Source organism: Heptranchias perlo, chromosome 2 (genome assembly GCF_035084215.1).
Source record: "Heptranchias perlo isolate sHepPer1 chromosome 2, sHepPer1.hap1, whole genome shotgun sequence".
In the NCBI taxonomy this organism is placed as follows: domain Eukaryota; kingdom Metazoa; phylum Chordata; class Chondrichthyes; order Hexanchiformes; family Hexanchidae; genus Heptranchias; species Heptranchias perlo.
Window position 1 is genome coordinate 74,017,351 of NC_090326.1, and position 15,368 is coordinate 74,032,718.

Genomic DNA, 15,368 nt, shown 5'->3' on the forward strand with positions numbered 1-15,368 from the left:
CTCTCTACAATTTGGAATCTTGTAATACACCCCCACGGCAATTGATACTAGCTCAATTGCTAAATTTAAATCTGAGATAGATAGCTTTTTGGCAACCAAAGGTATTAAGGGATATGGGCCAAAGGCAGGTATATGGAGTTAGATCACAGATCAGTCATGATCTTATCAAATGGCGGAGCAGGCATGAGGGGCTGAATGGCCTACTCCTGTTCTTATGTTCCTACTGCAACAAACCATTTTTTATCTTTGAGCTTCAATCATATTACCTATTTATACCCCTTTCTTGTCCACATTAACCCTCTATACAGTATATATTCACTCTTACCAATATTACCACGCTGCCTCCTTTGTTATCTTTTCTATCACTCTTAAATATGTCATATCCTGATTTGTTTATTTTCTATTCTTGTCCAGTTTGCAGCCAGATTTCTGTTAGTGCTATTAAGTCGAGATCTTCCTGTAAAATAATTGCTTCCAGTTCCCCCAGGTTATTTCCCACACTCTGTGCATTGCAAAACATGCATTTAACCTTTTGTGCTCTTTTTAAAAAACATTATTCGTTTTCCCATGATTTGTCTGAACTACCCCCTCCCTTTATTAATTTTTCCTGATTATAACCAGTCCATTTGATTTCATTCCTCTACTTCATATTCCTCTTGCTAATTTGTTTTCTGCGTGAATATTATCCTCTTCTATTTCTCCTTTCATTATTAGCGGATGCTGGTTCATTTTATTTCCTTAGCCGCACGCCTCCCCTTCCTAGTTGAAAGTTCAGAATGAAGTTTCCCGTTGTCTTGACTAAAAGCTGCATTTGCTGGCTGGTTCCATTTGCCATTGAGCTGCAAAGGAAATGGGTCAAGGACAAGCAGCGCAAGTGGACTGACGTGAGAGAATCTCTTTGGGGGTCGATTTTGGAATGAAGTAGCGAGTACGTTGGGGGCGGGGGGGGGCTCCGAAAATCGGAGAAATCCCGAGTGGGTTCAGAACCCAGCTCCAACCTGCAGACTTCTCGGTTCCCCACTGACATGTCTGGGTGCGCGCGCCTCCCGAATGCGGAGGTCCCACCGGCAATTAAAGCCGGCGGGATGATAGTTAAGAGTTTTATGTACATACTTGAAATACTTAATTTTGTCCGATTTTTAAACATCCTCGGTGTGTTTCCCATGCTGTGGGAAAACACTCCATCAGACGTGTTTCAGCCAGCAGCCAGTGGGACATTCAAATGCTTGTTTGACAGATGGGGAGAAAAGGTGAGTTCTTGCTGCAGGGCATTCAGTTCTTTCACAAACTTTTGGCTGCGAGATCTTTGTGTTTTCACTGAAAATTCTTACTTTCCACTCACAATTCTTCTGTTCACACATATTTAACAACTTTTCAGACCCCCTCAAACTCACACCATCAGGATGGGGGAGGCGCCATGGCTGCATTCACCACTACATCCGAGGATGAGGAACAGCACCAGCCTCACCAGGCACGGCATGAACTTCCACCACTTGCAGCTCCTCAACACAGTGCTGCACCACAGGCACCTGCACAAGAGCACAGAGGGCAACGACAGAGAGAGCAATGTCACAGGAGGCACTACCCTCGCCACAGGGTCTACAGACCGAGGCTCAGCTTCCTGGAACTCTCTGAGGAGTAGTGCATATGGAGGCTGAGATTGAGTCGCCAGGTAGTCGCGGACTTCTACAGCCTCCTTCATGCCGAGCTGCTCCCGGCTGGGCCAGGCGGCATCTCATTACCCGTCGCTGTCAAAGTCACCACTGCCCTCAACCTCTTCGCCTCCGGATCATTCCAGGGTGCCACCGGGGACATCGTTGGGGTCTCTCAGTTGCCTGCACACAAGAGCATTAGGCAGGTCATCGACGGCTTGTTTCGCAGGGCCTCGCTGTACATCAACTTCCCCATGGACGACCTCAACCAGACGGAGGGGGCAGTGGGATTCCACTCTGTCGCTGGCTTCCCACTGGTGCAGGGTGCAATCGATTGCACCCATAAAGCAATACGAGCATCTCCATACGAGTCAGGATTGTTCATCTACAGGAAGGGTTATCACTCCATCAACACTCAGCTCATTTGTGACCACCACAACAGATTCCTTCACGTGTGCGCCAGATTCACTGGCAGCTGCCACAATTTCTTCATCCTGAGGGAATCCACGCACGAACCCCTTAAGGGCTGGCTCCTCGAGGACAAGGGATACCCCCTGCACACGTGGCTCATGACACCTCTGAGGAACTCCACCACAGAGCAACAGCGTCGATATAACGACAGCCACATCGATACCAGGTCTACAGCTGAGCATGCTATAGGGCCGCTGAAGATATGCTTCAGGTGCCTTGATCGTTCTGGGGGAGCACTTCAATATGCACCAGACAGAGTGGGACGTATTATAGTCATCTGTTGTGCCCTGCACAACATGGCACAACAGAGAGGGGTGCCACTGGAGGAGGCCCCATCCACATCTGCCACCCACATTGAGGAGGAGGAGGAGGAGAAAGGAGGAACCCATGGGCAGAGCAGCGGCTCACCTGCCTGCTTGTGAGGCCAGAGACTCACTGATATGTGAATGGTTCTCCTAACATCAGACAGTGTGAAGAGTCCAGTCGTCACACCACCTGGAAAGACCAGCGCCCACACCAGACCGCCCACCCCTCCCAGCACAAAACAGTCCTACAACTATACATACACCCACTGTAAAGTGACCCAATGTGTGGCATCAAGTGTCGCCGTTCATGGTGAACCTCATGAATGGGTCCTATCACAAAAGCCAGTCAAGAATGTGCATGATGTGGCAGTAGTGGTGATAATTATACCATTTAATGTCACTTTAACAAAAAGCAAATATAAATGAAAAATATGACAGTCTGTCAAACACCCTTGTGCATGCCCTTCGTGCTCACAAAACCTTTGCCTTTCTCTTACGACTACTTCTAGGGGGTGCATCCCCTGTGGCTGCAGCAGAGATGGTGGCAGGTTGCTCACGTTCATGCCCCGACCGATTAGATGCTTTGGGCCTACACCCTCTGGGTTTTGTAGCCCTTGAGGGCCCCTCCACTGACTGCTCCACCTGCACCTGTGCAGGGGCAGACTCGGCCCCCTGGAGAGGAGGCAGCGTTGCGGGTACTGGTTGAGAGGGGGGGCAACAGGTGAGACGTGGGAGCGCTTTGAGTGGCGTCCCCACTTCCATGTCCCCTTTCGCCATCATCCCTCTCTTGGGCCAGGCCCATATCACTCCTACCACCCTGCTGGAGAACAGTGTGGTGGACATGTGTCATGCATTGGAAGGCCTCTTCTAAAGTATCTGTCAGCCTGTTTAAGGTGGCAGAACGTTTTTCACCACGAGTCCAACGGCAGTTGTCAGGGCCTGAATGGACCTATTGATGAGCCATGCTTGAAGATCAATGGAGGCTAGCCTTCTCTCTGTGACGACACTATCTCAGAGTTGCTCACGTCCCTGTGACAGTATCTCAGAGATTCCCTCCCGTACCTGAGCCATGATTGCACTCATGCAGGAGTTGGACGCCTCCATCCTCCGTGCTATTGTGGAGAGTGCGCGTGGCACCTGTTCCAGTGCTTCGCAAATGTGCTGCTGTCCCTCGATCATACTCCTTTTAAAGGAAGGCCCCCAGGGTTCAGCATCTGTGTCCAACTGAGCAGAGCCTGGAGAGGAGTGCTCCCACCGACGCGGACTCTCCACAGCTGCCCCTGCCACCACTGTCTGCTCTCGCTCACTTGTGTGTTGTGACTCACCAGGTGCCAACCCAACTAACTGAGTACCAGGACCCACCGAGATGTGAGTATCTGCGCTGGTGGATGGCTCACTAAGATGTGATGGTGCGCCCTCAGAGGCCGGCAAGTCCTCTGAGGAATCGCCCTCTGCCGTCACTGCGGTCGCTGAAAGCCCTGTAAGAGAACAGAAGGCAATATTAAGCATCATTACAGATGTGTCATATGGTGATGAGCATACTGAGGTGTTAAAGATGGCAGGGCATGTGAATATCAATTCATAGTGCATGTGATGAAAGTTAAAGTTCTGACACCAGATGTTTGTGGGGTGCCAGTCTCGCCGGCCCTGACGGACAGGCACTTGAGGGTGCGCCTCGGCTCCAGCACCTCCTGCTCCACGTCTGTGAGGACCAGTGTTTGTGGAGGCCCCCCTCCAGTCCTCGCCCTCTTGCATGCATTTTGCGCTCTCTTCTCTCAGAAGGGGACAAAGAACAGACGGGTGAGTGGGTGATGGTGAAGTGGTCAACCGATGAATGCATTGCTTTGGGTGAGGCTGATCGTGAAATAGATGCATCAGTGGGTGAGCATGAGGCAGAACCATCACACTGGATGAGGACTGGGGTGAGTGGTAGTGGTGGGGTGACTAATGAGGAGGTGAGGAAGTGCTGAGGAAGTTGAGGATGAGCTTTGAGTGGGTGTGGGGAGTGATGTGATAGAGTAGTGTTGGCAGTGCAGAATGAGTTGGAGGGCGGGGGGACGGTGATGTGGAAGACGGAATGTAGGAGAATGAGTAAGTGTACTCACTTTGGCTGACCTAGTTAGGTCATTGAAGTGCTACCTGCACTGGATCCAGGTGCGGGAGATGTTGCTGCTGCTGGTGACCTCCTCTGCCACCTCGAGCCAGGCCTTCTTGATGGTAGAGGCAGGCCACTTCCTCCTGTCCGCCGGTTAGAACATATCCCTCCTCCTCCTCCTTACCTCATCCAGTAGCACCTGTAGTGAGGCATCATTAAACCTTGGAGCAGCCTTGCCCCTGTGCTGCTCCATTGTGGTCTGTAGGTATTTGCTCCAGCAAAAGCCTTTAGATCAATGGCCCTTTAAATAGAGCTCCTCCAGCTGACAGCCTGTCAGACGGCAAACTGGGAAGTCACGTTAAGTGGCATCATTTGAATTGCGATCGCGTGGGAAACGTACATTTTTTATTGGTCGGGTTACCTCTGCGTTCAATCACCCTCCCGCTGCCATTCCGCCTCCATTCTAATATTGGGACCTTTGTGTAGACTGTGTTGAAAGATAGCAAAACACAAAAAGTGAGGATTCTCCAATGTCAACACCCACTTGGGAAGTGAAACAACTCTCTTGTAACATCCATCCAAAAAAACTGAAAGCTCATACACTGAGCCTAAATTTAGGTCGGACTTTGTCTTCCCTAGAGGTCACTATTAAGCTCATTAAGGTGTAAAAAGATCCCAAAGAAGACAAGGTTCAACAGTGGAAGAAATTTTCTGGCTCTGTACTCCCGGAAAAGAGTTTGGCCCGCCGGGTAAGATTTTCAAAATTTGGGCAAGGTCCCCTATCAGAAATTACCCTTATTGTGTCATCTTCCTCCAAACAATTTGAAAACTTTCTTGCTTTCTAGCCGTGAAAGGTGTTGAGGAACTCAGATTGCTTTCACCATTGCCCACAGACAACTCAACACACACCTTTTGCTTAGTCATCCGACATCAAAGTGCTTTAAAAAGTTATCTTATTCAATAGATACTTCAATTAATTAAGCCTTGAATAGCCACGGAGATGATTTACAGCAAATATAGTTGGTAAACTTCATTACTATTTGCAACAATAGCCACACATTTGTCATTAAACTTTGCACAAAGCACAGACAGATGGATAACACTGAGATTCAGATTGTGACAGTGACCAAAGAGGGGGATGGAATCGGTGGCTAGGGAACGGAGTTTGTGGCAGAAGTTGAAGATCACAACAGTGACTATACTTCAAAAAAAGTACTACATTGGCTCATGGGGCGTCCTGAGGTTGTGAAAGGCGTTATATAAATAGAAATGATTTCTTTCTTTTTGTAATGGCTTCGGTCTTCCCAATGTTTATTGTTGTAAAAGCAAGCAAAATCAGACTACTGTACAACATCCATTATGTTGCATTGTTCATAGACTGCAACGGCATAACAGCGTGCAACCTTCAGATCCATGAGTACTTATTGAGAAATCTCTTCAGGCAAAGCTTGTATGCAGTGTGTGCTTGTTGTGTCAGACAATGGAAATTCTTGAATGTCTTTCACCACACCATCAATAAACCTTCCCTTTTCTACTTACATAAGAACATAAGAACATAAGATTGGAGTAGGCCAATCGGCCCCTTGAGCCTGCTCCGCCATTCAATAAGATCATGGCTGATCTGATCCAAATCTCAAATCTAAATTCATGTCCAATTTCCTGCCCGCTCCCCGTAACCCCTAATTCCCTTTACTTCGAGGAAACTGTCGATTTCTGTTTTAAATTTATTTAATGATGTAGCTTCCACAGCTTCCTGGGGCAGCAAATTCCACAGACCCACTACCCTCTGAGTGAAGAAGTTTCTCCTCATCTCAGTTTTGAAAGAGCAGCCCCTTATTCTAAGATTATGCCCCCTAGTTCTAGTTTCACCCATCCTTGGGAACATCCTTACCGCATCCACCCAATCAAGCCCCTTCACAATCTTATATGTTTCAATAAGATCGCCTCTCATTCTTCTGAACTCCAATGAGTGGAGTCCTAATCTACTCAACCTCTCCTCATATGTCCGCCCCCTCATCCCCGGGATTAACCGAGTGAACCTTCTTTGTACTGCCTCGAGAGCAAGTATGTCTTTTCTTAAGTATGGACACCAAAACTGTATGCAGTATTCCAGGTGCGGTCTCACCAATACCTTATATAACTGCAGCAATACCTCCCTGTTTTTATATTCTATCCCCCTAGCAATAAAAGCCAACATTCCGTTGGCCTTCTTGATCACCTGCTGCACCTGCATACTAACTTTTTGATCTTCTTGCACTAGGACCCCCAGATCCCTTTGTACTGCAGTACTTTCCAGTTTCTCGCCATTAAGATAATAACTTGCTCTCGGATTTTTCCTGCCAAAGTGCATAACCTCACATTTTCCAATATTGTATTGCATCTGCCAAATCTCCACCCACTCACCCAGCCAGTCTATATCCCCTTGTAGGTTTTTTATGTCCTCCTCACTCTCCACTTTCCCTCCCATCTTTGTATCATCTGCAAACTTTGATATGTTACACTCGGTCCTCTCCTCCAAATCGTTAATATAGATTGTAAAGAGTTGGGGACCCAGCACCGACCCCTGCGGAACACCACTGGTTACTGGTTGCCAGTCCGAGAATGAACCATTTATCCCAACTCTCTGCTTCCTGTTAGATAACCAATCCTCCACCCATGCCAGAATATTACCCCCAATCCAGTGATTCTTTATCTTGAGCAATAATCTTTTATGTGCCACCTTGTCGAATGCCTTCTGGAAGTCTAAATACACTACGTCCACTGGTTCCCCTTTATCCACCCTGTACGTTATGTCCTCAAAGAACTCAAGCAAATTTGTCAGACATGACTTCCCCTTCATAAAGCGATGCTGATTTTGTCCTATTAAATTATGTTTATCCAAATGTTCTGCTACTGTCTCCTTAATAATAGACTCCAAAATTTTACCCACCACAGATGTTAGGCTAACTGGTCTATAATTTCCAGCCTTCTGCCTACTACCCTTTTTAAATACGGGTGTTACATTAGCTACTTCCGCTAGGCACTCCAGCAATCAGCATTGCTAAATGGTTTGCTTTGGTTTTTCTAGCACCCAACATACTCATGACGGTGGTCCATTCCTGTTTCCTGGTGGATCACTGTGCAGCTCAAAATATTGCAGGAACACTCACATGCAGGTTTCAATGCTTCTTTTTCAGATTTAAGAATCGGGTCTCAATTTATAAAATGAAGAATTAAGGCTTTCGTAATGGCATTGACAATTCCAGTCTTCGCCACTGCAACAGTTGCATTAAAAACCATGTACCCTGGTTCAGTATTAAGTTTATCCTGGAGGAATAAGGAAATAACCACTTGTTCATTCATCTTTAAATGCTCCATTTTCAGAGTCCATTTTGTTTTATTTTCATTGCCATATTATAGTTGGCTCTTACTCCTTACTGACAGCTTCAGATGCAACAGTTTTTTTATTCATTCATGGGATGTGGGCGTTACTAGTGCCTTCTGAAATGGTGCTGGGACAATGGACTTTGCACATCAGGAATGGGCAGCTGACGTCACCTGGTTCAATGAAATCAGGTAATGACTGGAATTAGAATATATTCCCAGTACATTTTTCATGCGTGTAACAAGAGGACCCAGCTTTTAGGCCATGAGGGAAGGTGGCCCATCAAGGGTCTGATCTGGGCCTATGGAAGGAGACGGGTATGGCAGCGAGTGCCACCTCACCCCCATTAAGGAATGCCTTCTGAAACCCATATGATGACACGGAGAATGCCTTCACTCTTTACTTTCTTCTTAAAGAGAAACAACCCACAACCAAAGACAAGGATGTACCAGCTTAATCCCCAAAAATTTTTGCTGCAAATCTTCAGTCAACCTTAAACAGTAAGAAAGTTGTTAAATTTGTTGCCAGTGGGATGCTTTTGTCACTGACAGGATGTGTCCATAATGATTTGGGCAAGGTGAGGGAATACCTGTGTGATGTAATAGCAGAATGATCTCCAAATGGCACCCTTGGAAGTTGTGGATGAGAACCACACTTCAGGCAGTGATTGAGATGAGTTTGTTGCCAAAACAACAACTTGCTTGCATTCATATAGCGCCTTTAATGTAGTAAAATGTCCCAAGGTGCTTCACAGGAGTGTTATCAAACAAAATAAAAAGGGAACTGTGATGGCAGGAGTCATTTGGCATTAGCCTCAGATTTTAGTCAACTGTATGAGATGTAAAAAATACTTAATAAAAAAAATCCTTACAGGTACTTTAAAAGTACTTCAAGAAATCTTAAGAAACTCGAAAGTTTAAAAAATCCTTACGGCAACTAAAAGAAAACTTTACAAAAATACAAAAACATTAAAATAATTAAAACCAACTTTATATAATACAGATTTAAAAAAACCTCAGCAGGTCCCTCTGGCCTTCAGGTATGCATTGCCTCTGGCTCACCCCTGAGTGCGTCTCTACCATCAATGGCCAATGGGCGATAAGTGAGGGAAATGTCAGCCACCCACTTGCAGCAGGATGGGGATGCAGCACCTGAAGATATCCACCCCTAATGGGGTCGGAGGAAAATCCATCACCGCTCCATTAGCTTTTTAAAAATATTTGTTCTGGGGGGGGGGGATGTGCTGGCAAGGCTGCATTTATTGCCCATCCCTAGTTGCCCTGAGGGCATTAAGAATCAACTACGTAGTGTGGGACTGGAGTTGTGTGTAAGCCAGATCAGTTAGAGGTGACAGTTGGGTTTTTATGACAATCGTGGTTATTTTATCTGGTGCCAGCCCACAAATCGCCAGATCTAATTAATTCCATTTCCCAACTTGCCACGGTGAGATTTATTTCCTCATCATATCATGATTCTGACCTCATGGGGCCAGCTATACTTCAGGAGCACAAACAAGCATCCCAGTCACTAGTCTCCTTGCAGATCACACTGCTAAACTTGGAGATTCTACTAGCCAGCCCTGTACTGTCTCTGCACTGTTGTGAAGCAAGAATTATCTGCTCCTTGAACTGCCATTGAGCAGCACACACTGTCATGGAGCATTGACGGGGAAGACCTTAGGCATGTATACAGTGAGCACAGTTGGAGCATCTCAATGATGATCTTCAGGCATTGAGATTCACACTGCATGATGTTATAATGGGATGACTTCAACATGACCATAGGCAGACTCTGGAGAACCACAAGAGGCCTCATGGCAGTGCAGTCTACTATACTTGAATAGAGCAGTAGCTGATATGAACATTCTGCCTCCAGCAGGCCCACGTGGCCAGAAGCAGAGTAACAGTGGGTAGCTATCAGTTGGTTACCACTAGTCTCTTGCATACAGATGTCTTTTGACAAGTGACAGGAGAAGACCCTGAAAGAAAGCAAGCACCTGCAGTTACAACAGGGCAATTCATTCCTGGCACACAGGCAGGATTGTCTGTGTCTGTTACTTTTCTAGGTAAGCAAAAGATCTGCAAAAGAGCCAGAGGCATCATGAGGATACATTTTTTTTATGCAGCGAGTTGTAATGATCTGGAATGCACTGCCTGAAAGAATGGTGGAAACAGATTCAACAGTAACTTTCAAAAGGGAATTGGATAAATAGGTAAAGGAAAAAGATTTACAGAGCTACAGGGAAAGAGCAGGGGAATGGACTACTTAGATAGCTGTATCAAAGTGCCGGCACAGGCACAATGGGCCGAATGGCCTTCTCCTGTGCTGTACTATACTATGATACTATAAAGCAGCCACCTGAATCAGAAGCATATCTGCAGCAGGCTTCTCAGGAAACCTTCATATCTACATCTTCCAGCAATACATTGAATCATGAAAATTACAGCACAGCATGATGCTATTTGTCCCATTGCATCTGTGCCAGCACTAACTCTTCAAATGGAACAGTGTACTCTAGACAGGTCGGGAGGGGGGGGGGGTTCTGTAGTATGCTCTTGCTCATGTGCAACACATTGTTATAGCCTGTGGGGCCTGCATAACTTCACCATCCAAAAAGGCCTGGGTAGGCGGCACTGGCAGCTTTGAAGGCAGAATTACATGGAGGAGAGCATCAACATGACCATTGCACAAAGGACTCCTCAGTGACTGCAAAGGCCATCAGAGCACAAATGATCACTGAAGTGTTCTCATCTGTTTAACACAGTCTACCTTTGTCACCATTGCCGTATCTCATTCTTCCCCACCTTCAAATAAAGGACTAATTCTTCAATCCAGTACCCATCCTAAAGCATTACAATGTGTCAGGCCTCTTTCCCTGTATGGCTATTCCAATAACAATCACCTGATTAAATAAATCAGCACGAAACAAGTGCACCTTTTCATAAGAACATAAGAAATAGGAGCAAGAGTAGGCCGGAGGGCCCCTCGAGTTTGCTCCGCCATTCAATCAGATCATGACTGATCTTCAACCTCAACTCCACTTTCCGGCCTGATCCCCATATCCCTTGATTCCCCTAGAGTCCGAAAATCTATCGATCTCAGTCTTGAATGTACTCAACGAGTCAGCATCCACTGCCCTCTGGGGTAGAGAATTCCAAAGATATCCAACCCTCTCAGTGAAGAAATTCCTCCTCATTTCAGTCTTAAATGGCCAACTCCTTATCCTGTGACTATGCCCCCTAGTTCTAGACTCTCCAGCCAGGGGAAACAACCTCTCAGCATCTACCCTGTCAAGTCCCCTCAGAATCTTATATGTTTCAATTAGATCACCTCTCATTCTTCTAAACTCCAGAGAGTATAGGTCCATTCAACTCAACCTCTCCTCATAGGACAACCCTCTCTTTCCAGGAATTATCTAGTGAACCTTCGTTGCACTGCCTCTAAGGCAAATATATCCTTCCTTAGGTAAGGAGACCAAAACTGTACACAGTACTCCAGGTGTGGTCTCACCAGAGCCCTATATAATTGCAGTAAGACTTCCTTACTCTTATACACCAACCCCCTTGCAATAAAGGCTAATGTACCATTTGCCTTCCTAATTGCTTGTTATACCTGCATGTTAGCTTTCTGTGATTCGTCAACAAGGACCCCCAAATCTCTTTGATTACCAACATTTATTAGTCTCTCACCTTTTAAAAAATATTCTGCTTTTCTATTCTTCCTACCAAAGTGGATGATTTTACATTTTCCCACATTATACTCCATCTGCCATCTTCTCGTCCACTCACTTAACCTGTCTATATCCCTTTGCAGCCTCTTTGGGTCCTCCATACAGCTTACTTTCCCACCTAGCTTTGTATTGTCAGCAAACTTGGATACATTACACTCAGTCTCCTCCCCTCTAAGTCACTGATATATATTGTAAACAGCTGAGGTCCAAGCACTGATCCTTGCGGCACCCCACCAGTTACAACCTGCCAACCCGAAAGTGACCTGTTTATTCCTACTATCTGTTTTCTGTCCATTAACCAATCCTCAATCCATGCTGATAAATCACCCCCAATCCCATGAGCCCTAATCTTGTCTAACAACCGCTTCAGTGGCACCTTATCGAATGCCTTTTGAAAATCCAAATATCTACATCCACTGGTTCCCCATTATCTACCCTGTTAGCTACACCTTCAATAAACTCTTAATAGATTTGTCAAACATAATTTCCCTTTCATAAAACCGTGTTGATTCTGCCTAATCTTATTATGATTTTCGAAGTGCCCTGTTACTACGTCCTTAATAATATATTCTAGCATTTTCCCTACTAATGATGACAGGCTAACTGGCCTATAGTTCCCTGTTTTCTCTCTCCCTCCTTTCTTGAATAGCGGGGTTAAATTCGCTACCTTCCAATCCAAGGGGACCGTTCTAGAATCTAGGGAATTCTGGAAGATCAAAACCAATGCATCCACTATCTCTGCAGCCACCTCTTTTAACACCCTAGGATGTAGGCCATCAGGTCCAGGGGATTTGTTGGCTTTTAGTCCCATTAATTTCTCAAGTACTTTTTCTTTATTAATCTTAATTACTTTAAGTTCATTACTCTCATTAGACCTATGGTTCCCCATTATTTCTGATATTTTTTTGTGTCTTCTACTGTGAAGACAGATACAAAATATTTGTCTAATGTCTCTGCCATTTCCTTGTTCCCCATTATAATTCTCCTGTCTCTGCCTCTAAGGGACCCACATTTACTTTTGCTAATCTCTTCCTTTTTACATATTTGGAGAAGCTCTTACAATCTGTTTTTATATTTCTTGCTAGTTTACTCTCTTATTCAATTTTCTCCCTCTTTATCAATTTCTTCGCCATCCTTTGCTGATTTCTAAAACCCTCTCAATCCTCAGGCCTACTATTCTTTTTGGCAACATTGTAAGCCTCTTCTTTTAATCTAATGCTATCCTTAACCTCTCTAGTTAGCCCCGGTTGGATCATTTTTCCCATGGAGTTTTTATTCCTCAAGGGAAATTATATTCCTTGAGAATTATGAATTATTTCTTTAAATGTTTGCCATTGCTTATCTACTGTCATGCCTTTTAAACTAATTTCCCAGTTTACCGTTGCCAACTCACCCCTCATCCCTACATAATTGGCTTTGTTTAAATTTAAGACCCTAGATCACTCTCAAACTCAATATGAAATTCTATCATATTATGATCACTCTGCCGCAGAGGATCCTTAGCTATAAGATTACTAATTAACCCTGTCTCATTACACAATACTAGATTTAAAATAGTCTGTTCCCTAGTTGGTTCCTTGACATATTGTTCTAGAAAACTGTCTTGAATGCATTCCAAACTACTTTTGCCAATTTGATTTGCCCAATCTATATGAAGATTAAAGTCCCCATGATTATTGCATTATCCTTGTTACATGCTCCTCTAATTTCCTGATTTATACTCTGTCCATCACCATAATTATTGTTAGAGGGCCTGTAAACTACTCCCACTAGTTTTTTCTGTGGCTTTTTATTTCTTCGCTCTACCCATACTGATTCTACATCCTGATTTTCTGAGCTAAGTTCCTTTCTCACTACTGTCTTTATCTCATCCTTTATTTCAGGGCTACCCCCCACTCCCTTTCCCATTTTGCCTATCTTTTCTAAAAGTCAAGTATCCTGGAATATTTAGTTCCCAACCTTGGTCATCCTGCAACTATGTCTCAGTAATGGCTACTAGATCAAACCCATTTATCTCTATTTGTGCCATTAATTCATCTATCTTGTTACGAATGCTTTGTGCATTCAGATATAGCGCCTATAATTTTAACTTTATACTTCTTTTCCCTGATATGACCATAGTCACTAATGCCCTATTATCTTTGTTAAATTCTTTGTACCTTCCTGACACACTCTGCTTGTTTTTACCCAAATCGCTACTCTGCTGTATAGCCTTGACTTTTCCCTTTGGACTTATAAATTTATCCTTACCTGAACCCTCAACCCTCTTATTCGTTTAAAGTCCTATCTATTGCTGTAGTTATTCGATTCACCAGGACACTAGTCCCAGCCCAGTGTAAGAGAAGTCCGACCCAAAGCTTTCTCTTTCCCCAGTACTGGTGCCAGCGCCCCATGAATTGAAACCCCCACACCACTTCCCACACCACTCTTTCAGCCATGCATTTAACTCTCTGATCTGTTTGTCCCTGTGCCAATTTGCACGTGGCTCAGGGAGTAATCCAGAGATTTCCTGTATGATTTTAACCTCCATGACCATGGTGGATTAAATCTCCACGTTCTCTTCAATCTCTCTACAGCTTTTGACAGGGTCGAACACAACATCCTCGTCTATGCCTTTCCTCCATTGTCCAGCTCGGTTGGATCACTCTCATCTGGTTCTACTCTTACCTATCCCATCAAAGCCAGAGTATCTCCAGCAACATTTTTACCACTTCTGCACTCATACTTCCAGAGCCTCGCAAATATCTACTATTCGCCCGTCCTCCTCCTCATCTACATGCTGCCCCTTGGTGAGATCATCTGCAGATATGGGGTCAACTTACACTTGTGTGACGCCCAGTTCTATCTGTCTATCACCTCTCTTGACCCCTCCATTGCCTTTGTGTTGTCAGACTGCTTGTCCGATATTAATTTTTGAATGAGCTGCAATTTCTCTTATCTTGAGAAGACCAAAGCAATCAACTTTGTCCTCTGTGACAAACTTAGTACCCTTACCATCGATTCCATCCCTTTCCTTGGCCACTGTCTCAGGCTGAACGAAATTGTTCACAACTTCAGTATCTTTTTCAACTCAGGGCTGAGCTTTAAACCCCATATCCATCACAAAGACTATCTGTGGTCAATTCCAGACTTGATTATTCCAATGTTCTCATGGCCAGCCTCCTTCTTCACCCTCTGTAAACATCAGCTCATTTAAAATCTGCTGCCCACATCCTATCTCACATCAAGTCCACACACCCATCACCCCCAGTCCTTGCTGATTTACATTGGTTCCCAGTCCCCTAATGCATCAAATATTAAATTCTCATCCTCCTGTTTAAATCTCTTAATGACCTTAACCCTCCTATTTCTGTAACCTCCTCCAAATCTATAACCCCCACACGCACCCCCACCCCGCCCCCACCAACAAACCCTCCATTCTTTTGACTCTGGCCTTTTGTGCCTGGCCTCTCCCTTCACCCTGCCATTGGCTGTATTGTCTTCAGCTCCACAGTCTGCAATTTCTTCCCTAAACTCCTCCACTTTTCTCTCATCCTTTAAGATCCACCTTAAAATCCATCTCCTTCACCAAGCTTTTGGTCAGCCCTCGTTATACCTCCTTCTTTGGATCAGCAACCATTGTTTTAATTATGCTATATAAATGCAAGTTATAGGAACGTAGGAACAGGAATAAGCCATTCAGCCTCACGAGCTTGTTCCGCCATTCAATTAGATCATGGCTGAACTGTACCTTAACTCCATTAATTTTACA